The 16,661-nt window shown below is 38.7% G+C and overlaps 1 protein-coding gene across 1 annotated transcript in view; it reads left to right on the top strand.

Moving 5' to 3' along the window:
* TMEM117 (transmembrane protein 117) overlaps nucleotides 1-16,661 on the top strand; it is a 587,839-nt gene that overhangs the window by 401,794 nt on the left and 169,384 nt on the right. The gene's annotated exons all lie outside the window — the stretch shown is intronic.

The raw sequence follows: 16,661 nt of genomic DNA, 5'->3' as shown, positions 1-16,661 counted from the left end.
GTGAAATAAAACAAATAAGTTGTTGTAACCTTTTCTTTCTTCTTGCAAATGAATTTGGGTGGATAAAAAAAGAGACAAGTCCAAGAATCCTTTGAGTTTATCTGCTTTTGTTCTAATACCCTCATATTATTGACAAAGAAATCAAAACAAAAATCAGTTCAGTGACCTGTCAAGGTAACAAAATTATTATCTCTATGCCAATGAACACTCAGGACTATTGGTTCCTTGTTTAATATACTTTTGTTTCCTATATCACATTGCTTCTCTATATTATTTTTTAATCGATATAATTTAGACTAAAAGAACTTGCTGATGATTGGATATGTTAAGGTAACAGGTCATATAAGCCAATAGTAATAATCAGAACATTCTGTGTAGTTTAAATTAGTGTAATTGTATATCATTTTTTCTCAATTATAGGAATTAGGCAAGAAGAAGATGTACAATATGTAGTTTAATATGCCAATAAAGCATGCATGATGTATTAACAGAATCTTCACTGAAGTGTTTATATGAAAAAGCAATTGCTGTTTTTCTTATTTTATCTTCAGGAATTTCAAGGACTTCATTTCTTTAAAACATATTTGCAAGGTTGAAAATAAAGATTACAGTTGATGTCCTAAAAGCTGGCACTAACAACTACAATAAAAATGGCAGCATTTTACTAGGGGATGCTAGAAGTGTGAAGATATTAAATATTACAGCTAGTCAAAGGACCTTCTCCTTGGAAAACAGTGAATTTAATATTCCTGCAGAAAATATGCCAGAAAGAGAGAATAATTCAGCACTGATTGCAGGAATAAACTAGATGACATCCAAAGTTCTTGAGATTCTAAAACTCTATCATTCTATGTGGATGATTTTCTTATCTAAGCTTATCTATGTGTTTGGACAGACATGAAGAGTTCAGAATATTGATTAAAGCAACTCCAAGTAATATTGTAAGGAAATGTTCATTTTAGCATGGTTATTTTATGGAAAACTATCCAGCCATTAAAAGCTGTGCTTTGGAAGGATTTTTAATGACATGAAAGGTGGAGATGAATAAAAAAGATGCTGATCTAAGTAAATGTGGGAAACTGTTTTGATTGGAAACTGAAAAACCAAGAAAAAGGGAGCTAGAGATAAATAACTATTTATTTGGTAAAATTATTTCTCTGGGGATATGGGTTAGTAATTCTGAGCCTGCTTCACGTGTATACTGAGGTTGATCAATGAATAAATAAATGGTGCATGGTTTTCAGTGGATTTCTAACTGTGGAACTGGAAAGTTAGAAATAAGTAAGGTGGGTGGGTGGGTGAGGTTACAATGAGCAATGTGGTACTAGATTAGAGTCAGAAATATCAGTATAAATTCATGTTTAGTTTAATATAAAGATAGATGTATACTTACAGAAATAATTTTAGGTACATTTGTATATATGGGTTGGAATATATACATATATTTCTTGTTCTGTACATTGAGAGGGCTTAAGCAGAATGACACTCTGGTAGCAAAAAAGCACACCTAGCGACCAAATCTTGGTTTCTAATGTTGTTCTTCAATGAAAGAAATCAGGGTACCTGGGAGAAGTGTTCAACCCTAGATCTGGGTCAGATAATATATAAAGTGATCCTAGAGTATCTTGAAGTATACCAGAAGTTAAAGTGAAAGTGGAGTTGTTCAGTAGTGTCCTACTCTTCGCAACCCCATGGATTGTAGCCTACCAGGCTCCTCCATCCATGGAATTTTCCAGGCAGGAATACTGGAGTGGGTTGCCATTCCCTTTTCCAGGGGATCTTCCCAACCCAGGGATCGAACCTGGGTCTCCCATATTGCTGGCAGACCCTTTTAGCATCTGAGTCACCTGGGAAGCCTTGGGAACCAGAAGTTAAGGAAGTGTTCAAAAACAAAATAAGAGGCATGTCAAAGGGACTCATGAGTCAATTTCAAAGAGCTTCTAATGACCAAAGTTAGAATAATTTGATCAGCAAAATAAATGAAATAGTACTGGGTTATGCTTCAAAGTATCAAATAGGTATTCATGAGTTTATATCAATATTGAACAGACAAAAATGATTGAATGGGCTTCCCCAATGACTCAGTGGGTAAAGAGTCTGCTTGCAATCCAGGAGAAACTGGAATTATGAGTTCAATCCCTGAGTTGGGAAGATCCCCTCGAGGAGAGTGTGGCAACCCACTCCAGTATTCCTGCCTGAAAAATCCCATGGAGAGAGGAGCCTGGTAGGCTACAGTTCGTAGGGTCACAAAGAGTCAGACACGACTGAGCAACTAGGCAAGCAAGCGCGTGATTGAATAAATAAATGAAGAAGAAGATAGAAGTCTCCCACGTTGAAGAATTCTAAATAATTTATGGAGAAACTCCTTCCTTCAAAATAGTGAAGCTCAACTGCTCACTCATTGAATGCAGGCCAAAGTTTTGTCTTAGTTCCAAAGGGTAAAGTAAGGAAAGGATGAAAAAAGTCACCTGCCAGTGGAAAACTCTGGCAAACATAACCCCAGCTCTATGTTCAAGCTTAACATCATCAGTGATGAGCCACGTTGGTAGCATATAGATTGACCCCATCTCTAAAATGCTGTCCTGTTAAAAACATTTTATATTTACTTGGGCTTACTTTTTAAATACTGTGTCATCATAAGATTGGAAAGAAGAAAAGGCCATTTATCTCCTTTTCTAATATTTTGAGGGGCCTTCTGCCGAATTGTTAAGTAAACTCAGTTTATGGGAGAAGACGCCTATTCTGGAGGACCTCCTGGCTAGCAGCCACAGGCTTCATATGGCCAGTGTTCTAGCCTTACAGTAAGATTCTAATTATGGGCTTTCTGTTTAATTTACTGATCTCATTCCCATCTCAATGTAGAGATATCTCAAACATATATATGTTATAGGTAGGTAAAGAAGTTAGAATATATTGTGATCTCTATCATGCCCTCCTTATAAGCCTGCTTGCAGTTAGTAGAATTTGTAGGTTTGAGAGATCATCAAAAAAATTTAAATTACTAGTTAATGATACTTCTGAGGTTTTGGATCTAAATGGTCACTTTTAGAGGACTCATTCTCACTTAAAGTCTGTCTGTTTGGGGTTAATGTTCAATTTTTTCAGATCTCCTTTCCCCTTTAGACTTCCTTGCCTTACTTGATGATAGAGGAGAGGAAAAGCTCTGTATCTTTGCTGATCTCTGCAGTAGAGTTGCTGATTTAGCTTTATCTGTGGACACAGATGACTGACATATCATTAATTCTGTCTGATCTTTTAAGTCTTTTTCTACTTAGGGATTCCATGTGCTTTTTCCCACTCAAGTCTCAACAACCCCTTTGTCTTGATTGCAGGCCTGTGCTGTCCTCTCCAGTAGGTATTTGGAGCAGGTTTAATCTCTTGTACATAGCCCTACCCCTCTACAGTGTCCTAAAGCTGTAATAGCATCCTTTTGTAAGAAAAACCTGCCGCTTTCCTTGGACTACAGCCAGGGAAACCCTGATATGCTGGAGGACATTTTTTTAATGTGGTCATTTCTACACATCACTACTTCCTCCTTAAAGTGGACCCTGGTTGTATAGCAGGGTAAGATACTTGCTGTCTGGTCTCTTCATCTGTCTTCTATCTTTCTTTTACTTCTAATACTCATGGCTGGAAAAGCCAATTTCTCCTATTTCCATTCATATTGTATCCACCCTGTATTATTTCTACTCCTCTGTTCAAGACAGCAAGGGCTGTTTACAGAGGAGCCCTGAGATAACAGAAACTAGGAATTGCCAAGGATTAAAGTATATTGGCTTAGTCAGTCAGTCAGTGTTAGTCGCTCAGTCATGTCTGACTCTTTGCAACCCCATGGACTGTAGCCCTCTAGGTTCCTCTGTCCATGGAATTCTCCAGGCAAGAATACTGGAGTGGGTTGCCATTCCCTTCCCCAGGGGATCTTCCTTGACCCAGGGATAGAACCCAGATCTCCCACATTGCAGGCAGATTCTTTACTGTCCGAGACTCCAAGGAAGCCTCCATAGTTCCAGAATATAATCCTCACTGCATCTCCGCCCCGACCTTGCATTCAAGCAGCACTATAATGCCCTATGCTACACTTCCTAGGAATTTAAATCTTTTCAGAATACTTTATTCTATAAATCACGTGTGGTGGTTGTGTATACAAGAAGGTGCTGAAACTATGAACTTTGGGGAAAAGTCATGAACTGAGAATTTGAAAATTCTCCTTGAACTTTCATTTAGTCCCCAGTCCCTGGGCCACTCCCTAGAAATTTCCTTATACTAAGGTCTTCTTATTCCAGCATTATAATGCCAGTGTTCCAGTAGATGACTTGGGCCCTTCAGCTGTGTTAAGGAACCTTCAGTCTCCACCCTAGACCTTCTCTCCTCATGTGGGGAGGGGGGTCTAAATTGACCATCATTTGGAACTTGCTGCTTCAGTTTTTACGCATGTTTTAAAAAACACATATTTCAGTGTGTCTTTCTTACCACCAAAATGAATATTTACCTATTTTTTTTACATGGTTCCAAACAAGGGCTATTAAAATATTCTATTTTTCTCCAACTTGGCACTTACTTGGCTGCTAAGAATATGCCACTCTTAAAATGTTTTTAATTAGAAGATAATCACTTTACAATATTGTGATGCTTTTTGCCATATATCACCATGAATCAGCATTAGGTATCCAAAGTGTTCCCTTCCTCATAAACCATGAGTTTCCTACAAGTTTTAGGGCTGTGCTTCCTACCATTCACACGAGTTTCACCTTAATTAATTAGCTCAGAAAGAAATACCGAGAAGCTTCTGAAAAGTGTGATTGGCTCCCTCACCCTGCTGGTTGGTTGGGCCTTTGCAGAAGATGAGGACTTCCTGGGATGTGATCCATCACCCTGGTTGTCAGCACACCTCCCCTGCATCTTACTAACTTTGCACTGTTTACAAAGCTTAGTGTATCTTTTTTTTGAAAAATATTCCTCTCCGCATGACCTACCCCTTTTGCTTCCCTTCTTGTGCAACACCTGCAACTTCATTCTGAAATCTATTACCGGCCTTTGCCTTAACTCCCTTATACGTTACACACACAAGTACAACACCCCAGGATGTGCACATACATACACACGCACTGGGTCCACACACATTCTGTGCCCACACAGATGCACATAAACCCACACATATGTACACTCACATGCGGACACATATGAGAATATATTGAATTGATCATAATCCTTGGTCTATGAAAGTTTTATTATTGATTCATGCAATATCATCTTTATTCTACTCAACTAGATAAAGTCAGGCTTAGACTTTATGGATTTCAATCATTGTCAGTCTGCTTGTGCTATGCTGTGCTTCGTCGCTCAGTTGTGTCTGACTCTTTGTGACCCCATGGACTGTAGCCTGCCAGTCTCCTCTGTCCACGGGGATTCTCCAGGCAAGAATACTGGAGAGGGTTGCCATGCCCTCCTCCCAGGGGATCTTCCCAACCCAGGAATCGAACCCAGGTCTCTGCATTGCAGACAGTCAATCTACCTAAGAACCCACAAAGTACAATACTTTAAATTGGACTCTTTTTCCAACTACCTCAAATCTACATACTCTTTGATCACCTTTCTCTACCCTGCTTCATCTGTGCCATGTCCAGAACAAGGGGCAACCAAGAATCAGTAATTATTTTTCCAAAGGAAATTTCCTTTTAGCTGAAGACTGTCCAAAAAACAAATATTTCTAAAATAATTACTTATTGTTTTTAATATACTTATAATATTAATAATTACTTATTATTTTTAGAAATATTTGTTTTTTTTGACAAAGTCTTAGGCTAAAAGGAAATTTCCTTTGGAAAAATTTCAAGTATTAGAAGGCATGTGAAGTAAGGTTTGGAAGTCACTGGGAGCTTCACTTTTGCCTCTGAAACCCTCCTGTGTAAGTGTGATCCCCCAGTCCCTTTGTGAAGCTGGCCTTTCTTCTGAATATTCTTTTAGTAACCAAACCATGCCAGAGGCTATGTGATTCCCTATGATAAATCAATGAGTGCAGCTGTCATTGTAGGAAAAGTGGAGAATTTAACAAACATCACCATAGCTTTGTTCTCCACAGGCTCACTGCATTTCAGTCTTCCTCAGCTCTCCCAGTCATGTGTCCCCAACATTATCTTCTAGAAGCTTAGGGCAGAGCAGCCACCTGTACCACCAGGCTTCCACTCTTCCCTCCATCCATAAGGGATGGGAATGCTGAGCTCAGTGCCCCAGGATATGCATGTTTTATTCACATCTGCAGCTCTGATAAAGTAAAATTACTACATGCTGCACTCTCTCAGCGCAGCATTTTCATGTATCTTGGTGTGGAGTGCTAAATGTGCGGTAGGGAAGGGAGCAAAAACTATATGTTCAAATAAAAATACTTTACTCAAATGAGAAAGAGCAGACCACTTTTAGGTTTCCCCTCACACTTCTAAAATGCTGGCTGAGATTCCTTTGTAATGTATTGTGAAGCAACTTAGTACTTAATGAAATGAAATTTGAGTATCAGAGAAAGAAAATGACAGGCCAAAAAACTGCCATGAAACCGCATTAAAATGTACTTGGCGTACATTTGAATTACCCCAGTTGCATTGCAAAAATAGTACAGCAATAGAGTTACTGGAATTAAAAGAACAGAACATTGCCAAGGTTGAAACTATCAACAGCAGTTTAGTGTGTGTGTGTCTGTGTGTGTTTATCCTCATGAATAAATGAGTTTATATTTTCTTTTGTATAAGGTATGTATGTGTGTATGTCTGTGTGTGTGTGTGTGTATAGTCCTATAATCTTCAACTGGATTCTAATTTCTCACAAATGTTACATGAAGACAGTTTATTATTTGTTACCATTAAAGCAATTTTAGTATATAAATATCTTCACCAGTGATTTTACCATGGTGTAATTTTTTATGCAAAATATTGTGGTGCCAACTGAAGGTCTCTGAGGTTAATGAATTGCTCACTTAGCATCATTGCTTATAGTAAATCTGTCCTTGCTGTAGAAGACTCCAGTTAAGTGATCCCTGATTATTTATCTGCACTGCAGCAATAGTCTTTAACAAAATTGTGTCCACAGTGGATTGAATTTACTGGACTGGATTGGGAGAAGGAGAAAGGATACTAATATCTCTGAGACTGTACTGCAGTTGCTGTTTTAAATATATTATCACACTTAAGTTTTGTGAAACCCAAGGAGCTACATGTTATTATCCTTGTTATACACAAAAAGAAACTCAGGCTTCTAACTAATGTCATAAAACAGTTTTAAAAACACATACTCATGTTTGTTTCACCTTATCATGGTGCTTTGAGAGTTCCCTGGATGGCAAGGAGATCAAACTAGTCAATGCTAAAGGAAATCAACCCTGAATATTCCATGGAAGGACTGATGTGGAAGCTGCAGCTGAATACTTTGGCACTTAATAAAAAGAACTGATGCATTAGAAAAGACCCTGATGCTGGGAAAGATTGAGGGCAGGAGGAGAAGGAGATGACAGAAGATGAGATGGCTGGATGGTATCATTGACTCAATGGATGTGAGTCTGAGCAAACTCCGGGAGATAGTGAAGGACAGGGAAGCCTGGTGTCCTGCAGTCCATGCGGGTTGCAAAGAGTCGGACACAACTAAGTGACTGAACAACAATCATGGTACATGTAGATTCTATGTCTAAACAGTGCTCTACATGTTTAATGAAAGAAATAGAAGAACATGATGTAGCCACCTTCAAGAAGTCCTTTTGTCCTTTGGGGGAGCCTCCACATTTTGCCAGAGTCACATAGAATCACTGCTAGTGTTGGCTCAGAACTTGCCCTTATACACTTACTGTAGTTTGTTAAGATACTATGGCCATCTCCTCCATGTCGGTGAGCACTGGGCTAAGATATGGGCTCTGTTTCTGGATAAGAGCAGGATGGAGGGCAGAGATAAAGGTCACTGGAAATGCCCTTAAAATAGCATAAATAGGATGAATTATTTCTTTCTGAACAAGTTATAAAGGCAACCAACAGACCCCCTGGGTTTAGTATCATCAGTTCAGTTCAGAGCTCAGTCATGTCTGATTAATACTTTAGTATCATACTAATAATAGTGTGATACTAATACTTTAGTATCATAGATTTTTCTTCTACCCTGAAGTGTGGAGAGTTTGCCTCACTTTTAAACTCTAGTGAAATTAGTATATATACTGAGCTCAAAACATAGATATATAATATAGATAATACATGTGTAACATATATATCTATACAAACATCATATACATGTTTATGGCCTAAATATATCTCCTCAAATTCGTATTAGAAGTACTAACCCCCAATACCTCAAAATTTGACTGTAAGTAATTAATAGTATTTAAGTTTAAATAGTTATCAAGTTTAAATTAAGTCATTAAGATGGACCATATTCCAATATGACATATATCCCTATTAGAAGAGGAAATTAAATCAGAGATACACATAGGGTAAATCATGTGAAGACACAGGGAGAAGATAAAGGAGAGAAGCCTCAGAAGAAGCCATCCAACAACTTGATCTTGGGCTTCAGACTCCAGACTTGAGAGAAAATAAATTTCTGGTTTTCATGCCAGCTGGTCTGTAGTCCTTTGGTATGGCAGCCCTAGCACATGCATAATATAAATATAATAAAAAATTAGCCCAACTGATCCCAATCCCCAAACAATGAATTTTATTAAAAAATAATAATAAAGTTATATAATACAAAAATAATCTAATGTCATAGATTTTTGCAAATGCAGTTTCTAAGGTCTGGATGCCATTGGCTAATTCCATGTCATGTCTAATCTCCCACATGTTCAGTATTTGCATTACAGAGCCACAGCCATGGTTGATTTGCAGAAACATGACCCTAGGGCACTTTATTATTTGCAGCCATGGAAAAAAGATTCAATCATGTTTAGTCTATTATACTTATGAAAGAAAGAAATGGATTATTAGATTTTTGAAATATTCACAAGTTGGAACAAAATGGCTTTGCAAGTTAGCTAGAAATTCAGTTTATCAGACAGCTTTTTCTGCCTAATCGTGTGTTCAGTTCAGTTTGGTTCAGTCGCTCAGTCGTGTCTGACTCTTTGCAACCCCATGAATCGCAGCACACCAGGCCTCCCTGTCCATCACCAGCTCCCAGAGTTTACCCAAATTCATGTCCGTTGGGAGAAGATAATGGCAACCCACTCCAGTACTCTTGCCTGGAAAATCCCAGGGATGGAGGAGCCTGGTAGACTGCAGTCCATGGGGTTGTGAAGAGTCGGACACGACTGAGCGACTTCACTTTCACTTTTAACTTTCATGCTTTGGAGAAGGAAATGGCAACCCCCTCCCATGTTCTTGCCTGGAGAATCCCAGTACCAGCAGAGCCTGGTGGGCTGCCATCTGTGGGGTTGCACAGAGTCGGACACGACTGAAGCGACTTAGCAGCAGCAGCAGCATGTCCACTGAGTTAGTGATACCATCCAACCATCCCATCCTCTGTCATACACTTCTCCTCCTGCCCTCAATCTTTCCCAGCATCAGAGTCTTCAAATGAGTCAGCTCTTTGCATCAGGTGGCCAAAGTATTGGAGTTTCAGTTTCAACATCAGTCCTTCCAGTGAGCACCCTGGACTGATCTCCTTTAGGATGGACTGGTTAGATCTCCTTGCAGTCCAAGGGACTCTCAAAAGTCTTCTCCAACACCACAGTTCAAAAAGCATCAATTCTTTGGCACTCAGCTTTCTTTATAGTCCAACTCTCACATCCATACATGACCACTGGAAAAATCATGTGTTAAGGAAGAGCAAACCTTCCTGAAAACAAACCTTATACTTACTTCTATATTTGAACAATAATGCTAACTTACATACGTTGTGTCTCTAGTGTACTTTACAAGCTCTAAAGGACCTTTCAAGGATTGTCTCCTCTTTGGCAAACCCTTCCAGGGCTCTGTTTGATCTCACGTCACCCAGATTTCCCTCTGTTACAGCTTTAATTGCACCATCATGTGGTCTGTTTACTTACATGTTGATCTCCAAAGCAGCAACTGCGCCTGTTCACATTTCCATTCCCAGGACCCAGCAAGGTTCTGACATATGGCAGGTGTCCAGTAAATATTTGTGAAGTTTTGTGAAGCTTCATATGCCTTTTCAGAAACACCGATTTTACAGCTGAAGAACCTGACATTCAGAAAGTTTTGTTGACTAGTCAGGTTAAGGAGAGACAAAAAGCAGACATTGGGATGGGTAAGGTAGTGATATGGGAGTCCTAGTGGGCAGTCAGAGCCTGGATCAGTTTAGGTGTTATGATTTTGTTCCAAGGGAGATGGAAAGTCACTAGATACTTTTAAACAATGTGCAATATGATTTCATTTATATTTGTAAAGATTGCCCTACCTGCTAAAGGAAAGAAAGAGACCAATTAAAAGGACATTACAGGCATCCTTGAGAGAGACAGTGGTGGTTTCTTAGGAAGCAGCTGAGATAAAAAGATATAGCTTGATTCGAGATATATTTTGGAAGGAAAACTGTAAGGATTTTCAAACATATCAGACATGGGGGGGTTATTTATTAATTTGGTAAATATTTATTACCTGTTGTGTGTCAGTAACTGTTTTAGAAACTGAACAGATACGAGAAAAATCAGATAAGGTACCTGGTAAACCTGCAGTTTACATTCTGGTGAAGTTATACAGCTTAAACTGAACAAGCAAGCAAGTAACTAAAAAACCCATAATGGTTTTTGCCATAAAGAAGACAAAACAGGTTGATGACCGAAAGAGGCCACTTTACACTGTATCATTAAGGGAAATTCCTGTGGATCCTTAATTAGAGAACTTAATGACAAGAAGGAACCAGCCATGTGAAGATCAGGAGAAGGTATTCCACGCAGAGGAAATGGGTCATACAAAAGCCCTGCGATAGGAACCAAGCATGCCCTGTTCTAAAAATAGAAGAAACCCAGTGAGGCTCACAGGGAGTGAAAAAATTGTGGAGAGTCCTTCAAAACTAGGTCACTCCAAGAGGCAGTAGTGGGAGAGATGTGGTTTGGAGTCTGAGGGTCACTCTAAAGAGTAGAGCAGAAAGCCACTGTGAAATTTCAGTCAATATTTAAAAACAGTCATTCTAATTACTCTGTAAACAATGAATTATAGGAAGGTAATATGAAAAACAGTGACCTGGGCAAGACATGATATTGACCTGCACCAAAAAAGGTGGTGGTAGAGATAGAGGTGTTCATAGATTCAGAATATGTCTTGGAGGAAAAATAGACATGAGGAGGCACAGAGAGAGATGATCCAAAGATGACTTGTAACTTGTGACCTTCAGCACCTGGGCAGATACTGATGCCATTTAGAGATGGGAAATTGGCAGAGAAGCAGTTTGAAGAGGAGAATCAAGATATCTCTTTGCATAGGTGTCTGTTAAACACCCAAGTTATGTCAAATAAGCTGAGGATCAGAGAAAGAAAAAGAAATGTTACTTTCAGAGTTTTTCGAAGTGAGCAATACAATATTAAATGGTCAAGTTGAGATGCCCATTGAACATCATGTTGGAGATATCAATACCAAATAAAAGAAATAACCCAGACTCTGTATTTATGAGTGAGTGGAGCCACACCACCCTGACCTCTCATTGGTTGAGACAAGGCCATTGTTCCTAGTACATAGTTGTGAGAGAGGGACGTGTACTTACTGAGCTCAGATGAATGTACCGTGCTAGAGAAAGGGCATATCACACAGCTCATGCGTAGTGCACAGGGGTTCTAGAGTGGCTCACTTCCAGATTACTTCCATTACTTCCCCCATTTTTCACTTTTTAGACACCATCTTTTGACTCCTTCCGATCCCTGGGAGCCTTTCCCACACTTCTGCCTCCTGCCTTGTAAAGCTGGTAGAGACCATAGATATGCTTCTATTTCCAGCAACTGCACTGTTCATAAGATTTCTTTTGGGAACTACAATTAGTGTTTCAACACCTAACAAATGTTCACTATATTGAAAAAAGTTCATTGTAATTGTATGTGTCAGCATTGGGGGAAATGTTGCTCTTTATTTCAATGCTTTTAATATGGAGCCACATTCAACACACAATAATTTCATAAATTAGTGGAAATGTTTACTTCTAAGATTAACATAAACCAGACTGATTTTACATTTTAAAAACCCTCCTTTGTTCAATATTGTGAGCTCTTAACTCTGCAGTTACATGCGTGTGCCAGTGATGTGCTTTTCCATGCATCATCTAAAAGCACCCTATAATTGTCATTCCAGATTTAGATTCAGTGCCAAGCCACTCTTCTGACCTGAGCAAGGTGTTTTTATGCTACCCAGTTGAATCAACACATCAACTCTGTGGAGTAGTAATATTATCCCAGTTTCATAAATGAGGGCATTCCTGGTGGCTCATGTGGTAAAGAATCTGCCTGCAATGCGGGACACCTGGGTTCAATCCCTGGGTCAGGAAGATAACCTGGAGTAGGAAATGGCAACCCACTCAAATGTTCTTCCCTGGGGAATCCCATGGACAGAGGAGCCTGGCAGGCTACAGTCCATGGGATTGCAAAGAGTCAAACTTGACTGAAAAATAACACTTTCTACACTTGTAAATGAGTAAACAAGAGTGGTCTGGTCCATGAATTGTTTGATATCATATAGTGAGTAAGTAGAGGAGCTGACACTCATTTCCCTGCTTTTGAATAACAATCAGGTTAAATTAGTTTCAAATTAATTATGCCCTCTTGTCCTATTATAATTAGTCTTTCAGTTTGCTGTTTGTCCAGCTTACTGAATCACATGATATGGTTTTCTAGAAATATTTACTTTCACTCACTATTAATTCTCTATTCCCAAAATGCAAAGTATAAATGATGGCTCCAGTTTCTCCCTCCACCTGGGTTTTACCGGAGTTTCAGATTTATGAAAGTTTCATAAAAGCAGAGCCTCTATTGTTTCACTTTTATATTCTCAGTGCCTGGAACAGCAGACATCCAATAAATATGTACCAAATGGGTGATTAATGAGTATCTCGTTTTGAATGTCCCAGAGTCTCCCAAAGGGAACTTTCTGTTCTATTCTGCTCTTTTCTCCTCTGGTCCAGCCCACCTTCTGTCTCTCTGTCTCCCTAATTCTCTCTCTTTCTGTATTAGAATGGCACTATCATCGATTTATACCACCATATCCAATAATTCATCAAGTCCTATAAATTCTTCCTTCTTGTAGGAAGAATTGTGGAATTTGTGGAATCTGCCCAGTATTTGCTATCCTTTCTGCCATTTCCCTAGTTCAGATTGTCACCCCTTTTCTTCTGAAATACCATAATAGCTACCTAATTCGCTTTCCTACCAATATCCTTGCTCACTCTTAATCCATTCCTCACTCAGAAGCCAGAATAAAATGTCTATTTTGTTTAAAGCCTTTCAATGGCTTCTACTTAAGATGGCACTTATAACTTCCAAAAATTTTAATAGGATTTCAAACTGAATCCAATAATATACTGAAATGATCATCCACCATGATCAAGAGGGATTTATCCCAAGGATGTAAGAATTCTTCAGTATCCACAAATCAATGGGATACACCATGGTAACAAACTGAAGAATAAAAACCATATGATCATTTCAATAGATGCAAAAAAGCTTTTGACAAAATTCAACACCCATCTATAGTAAAAAGCTCTCCATAAAGTGGGAACGAGTTGACTCATTGGAAAAGACTCTGATGCTGGGAGGGACTGGGGGCAGGAGGAGAAGGGGACGACAGAGGATGAGATGGCTGGATGGCATCACTGACTCGATGGATGTGAGTCTGAGTGAATTCCGGGAGTTGGTGATGGACAGGGAGGCCTGGTGTGCTGCGATTCATGGGGTAACAAAGAGTCGGACACGACTGAGTGACTGAACTGAACTGAACATAATAAAGGCCATATATGACAAACCACAGTTAACAAACATCATTCTCAGCAGTGAAAAGCTGAGAGCACATTCCCTCTAAGATAAGGAACAAAGCAAGGATGTCCATTTTCACCACATTTATTCAACATAGTTTTGGAATGGCAATCAGAAGAGAAAGAAATAAAAGGAATACAAATCGATAAAGAAAAGTAAAACTGTCACTGTTTGCAGATGACATGATACTATTCATAGAAAATCCTAAAGATACCACCAAAAAACTATTTGAACTAATAAATGAATTCAGTAAAGTTGCAGAATACAAAGTCAATATATAGAAATCTGTTGCATTTCGATACACTGATAGCAAAATATCAGAGAAATCAAGGAAACAATCCCATTTACATGGGTACCCAAGCATCCAAAAGAATAAAATACCTTGGAATAAACCTACCTAAGGAGACAAAAAACCTTTACACTTGAAAACTGTAAGAAACTGGAGATGACACAAACAGATGGAAAGATACATCATATTTTTGTATTGGAATAATTAATATTGTAAATATGAATATACTTCCATGGCAATCTATAGATTACATGCAATCCTTATCAAATCACCAATGGCATTTTTCACAGAATTAAGACAAAAAATTTCACAATTTGTATGGAAACACAAAAGACCCCAAGTAGCCAAAGCAGTGGTAATAAAATGGAGCTGGAGGTTTCTTGACTTCGGACTATACCAGGATTTCAAAGTCAATTTTATGAAGCTTATGTTTGACTCTAACTTCATCCCTTGTCACTTCCCACCTGCAACTCCCTTGACACGCTTCCCTCTAGCCATAATGAATGTCTTTGATTTCCACATGACTTGATACTATCACTTGCCTTTGTATCTTTATACATTTTATCCCCTTTGCCTGGAGCACTTAAAACCTTTTTTTCTTTAAAATTATGAAATAAAACACACACAGAGAAAAAGACTTAAACATAACATACTATATAATGAATAATTATAAAGTGAACACCTGTGTATCCTCTACTAAGTCAAGAAAAAAAAAAAAATCAACTTCCCAGAGGCCCGCCAATGATTGTTTCATGTTAAAGCCTCTTTATCTTCCTCCCTCCACAACCAAGTTAACCACTATATGAATTTTATTTCCTTGCTTAAAAAAAAAAATAGTTTACCAATCACACATGAGTTTCTAAACAGTTTGATTTAGTCCTTTCCCATTTTAAGATTTATATAATCATGCTCTATATTTTCCTTCTTTCACTCATAATTATGTTTGTAAGACTTAAACATGCCTTGGTGAGTGTCTCCAGTTACATTCATGTGTCAGTTCCCTGAAGTGAAGTGAAGTGAAGTGAAGTCTTTCAGTTGTGTCTAACTCTTTGCGACCCCATGGACAGTAGCCTACTAGGCTCCACCGTCCATGGGATTTCCCAGGCAAGAATACTGGAGTGTGCTGCCATTTCCTTCTCCAGGGGATCTTCCCAATGCAGGGATCGAACCCAGGTCTCCTGCATTGCAGACAGGTGCTTTACCATCTGAGCCACCCTGCTCCCCACCAAAATTGAGATTTGTGGCTTAGATGAATCTTAGGAGTCCATCCTAAAGTATTAGGGTTTCAGCTTCAGCATCAGTCCTTCCAATTTCCTTTTAGATGGACTGGTTGGATCTCTTGCAGTCCAAGGGACTCTCAAGAGTCTTCTCCAACACCACAGTTCAAAAGCATCAATTCTTTGGCACTCAGCTTTCTTTATGGTCCAACTCTCACATCCATACATGACTACTGGAAAAACCATAGCTTTGACTAAATGGACCTTTGTTGGCAAAGTAATGTCTTTCTTTGGTTTTTAATATGCTATGTTGGCCATAACTTTTCTTCCAAAGAGCAAGCATCTTTTAATTTCATGGCTGCTGTCACCATCTGTAGTGATTTTGGAGCCCAAGAAAATAGTCTCTCATTGTTTCCATTGTTTCCCCATCTATTTTCCATGAAGTGATGGGACTGGATGCCATGATCTTAGTTTTCTGAGTGTTGAGTTTTAAGCCAGCTTTTTCACTCTCCTCTTTCACTTTCATCAAGAGACTCTTCAGTTCCTCTTTTCTTTCTGCCATAGGGTGGTGTCATCTATATATCTGAGGTTATTGATATTTTTCCCAGCAATCTTGATTCCAACTTATATATTAGTTAGGATCATGTAAACTCAGATTTACAGAAACCTAAGATCAACAGTGGCTTGAAAGACTCCAGAAGTGAGAAATCCAGGGTCAGTACAGTGATGCATGGTTTGCAGATTTCCAACCTTTTCACATTTTGCTGCGCTGATCTTTAGCATTGCAACTCATAAGCCAAGGTACATACTGGAAATCCAGTTGAATCTTCACATTTCAGTCTGTGGGTAGGGGAAGGGACTAAGTAAGCGCACGCATCTCTCTCTTCTTTTAATGGCACCTCCCCAAAATTGCACATATGACTAATATTTACATCCAAAATGCCTGACTCTAATTACATGCCCACTCTTGGTTTGGCTGCCAAGCACATATGGAATAATCACATGTTTATCCCTTTGGAAAAGGAGGGAACAGACTGCAACAACTTGTGACCTTTTCATCCTCTCCAGTCTCATCTCCCAGTTACTCAGTTCTCCTGCAATCTATTGCTAATTACATTTTGTATCATTTTAGAAATGATGTAAGTACATTTATATTTTATACACATATACATGTATATATTTAATTGCTTTGTTTATTGTATACTAGTGTTATGAGAGTGTATTA

Source organism: Capricornis sumatraensis, chromosome 4, assembly GCF_032405125.1.
Source record: "Capricornis sumatraensis isolate serow.1 chromosome 4, serow.2, whole genome shotgun sequence".
NCBI classification, from domain to species: domain Eukaryota; kingdom Metazoa; phylum Chordata; class Mammalia; order Artiodactyla; family Bovidae; genus Capricornis; species Capricornis sumatraensis.
The sequence above is the reverse complement of the archived record's forward strand: the minus strand, read 5'-3'. Positions and strand labels throughout refer to the sequence as shown.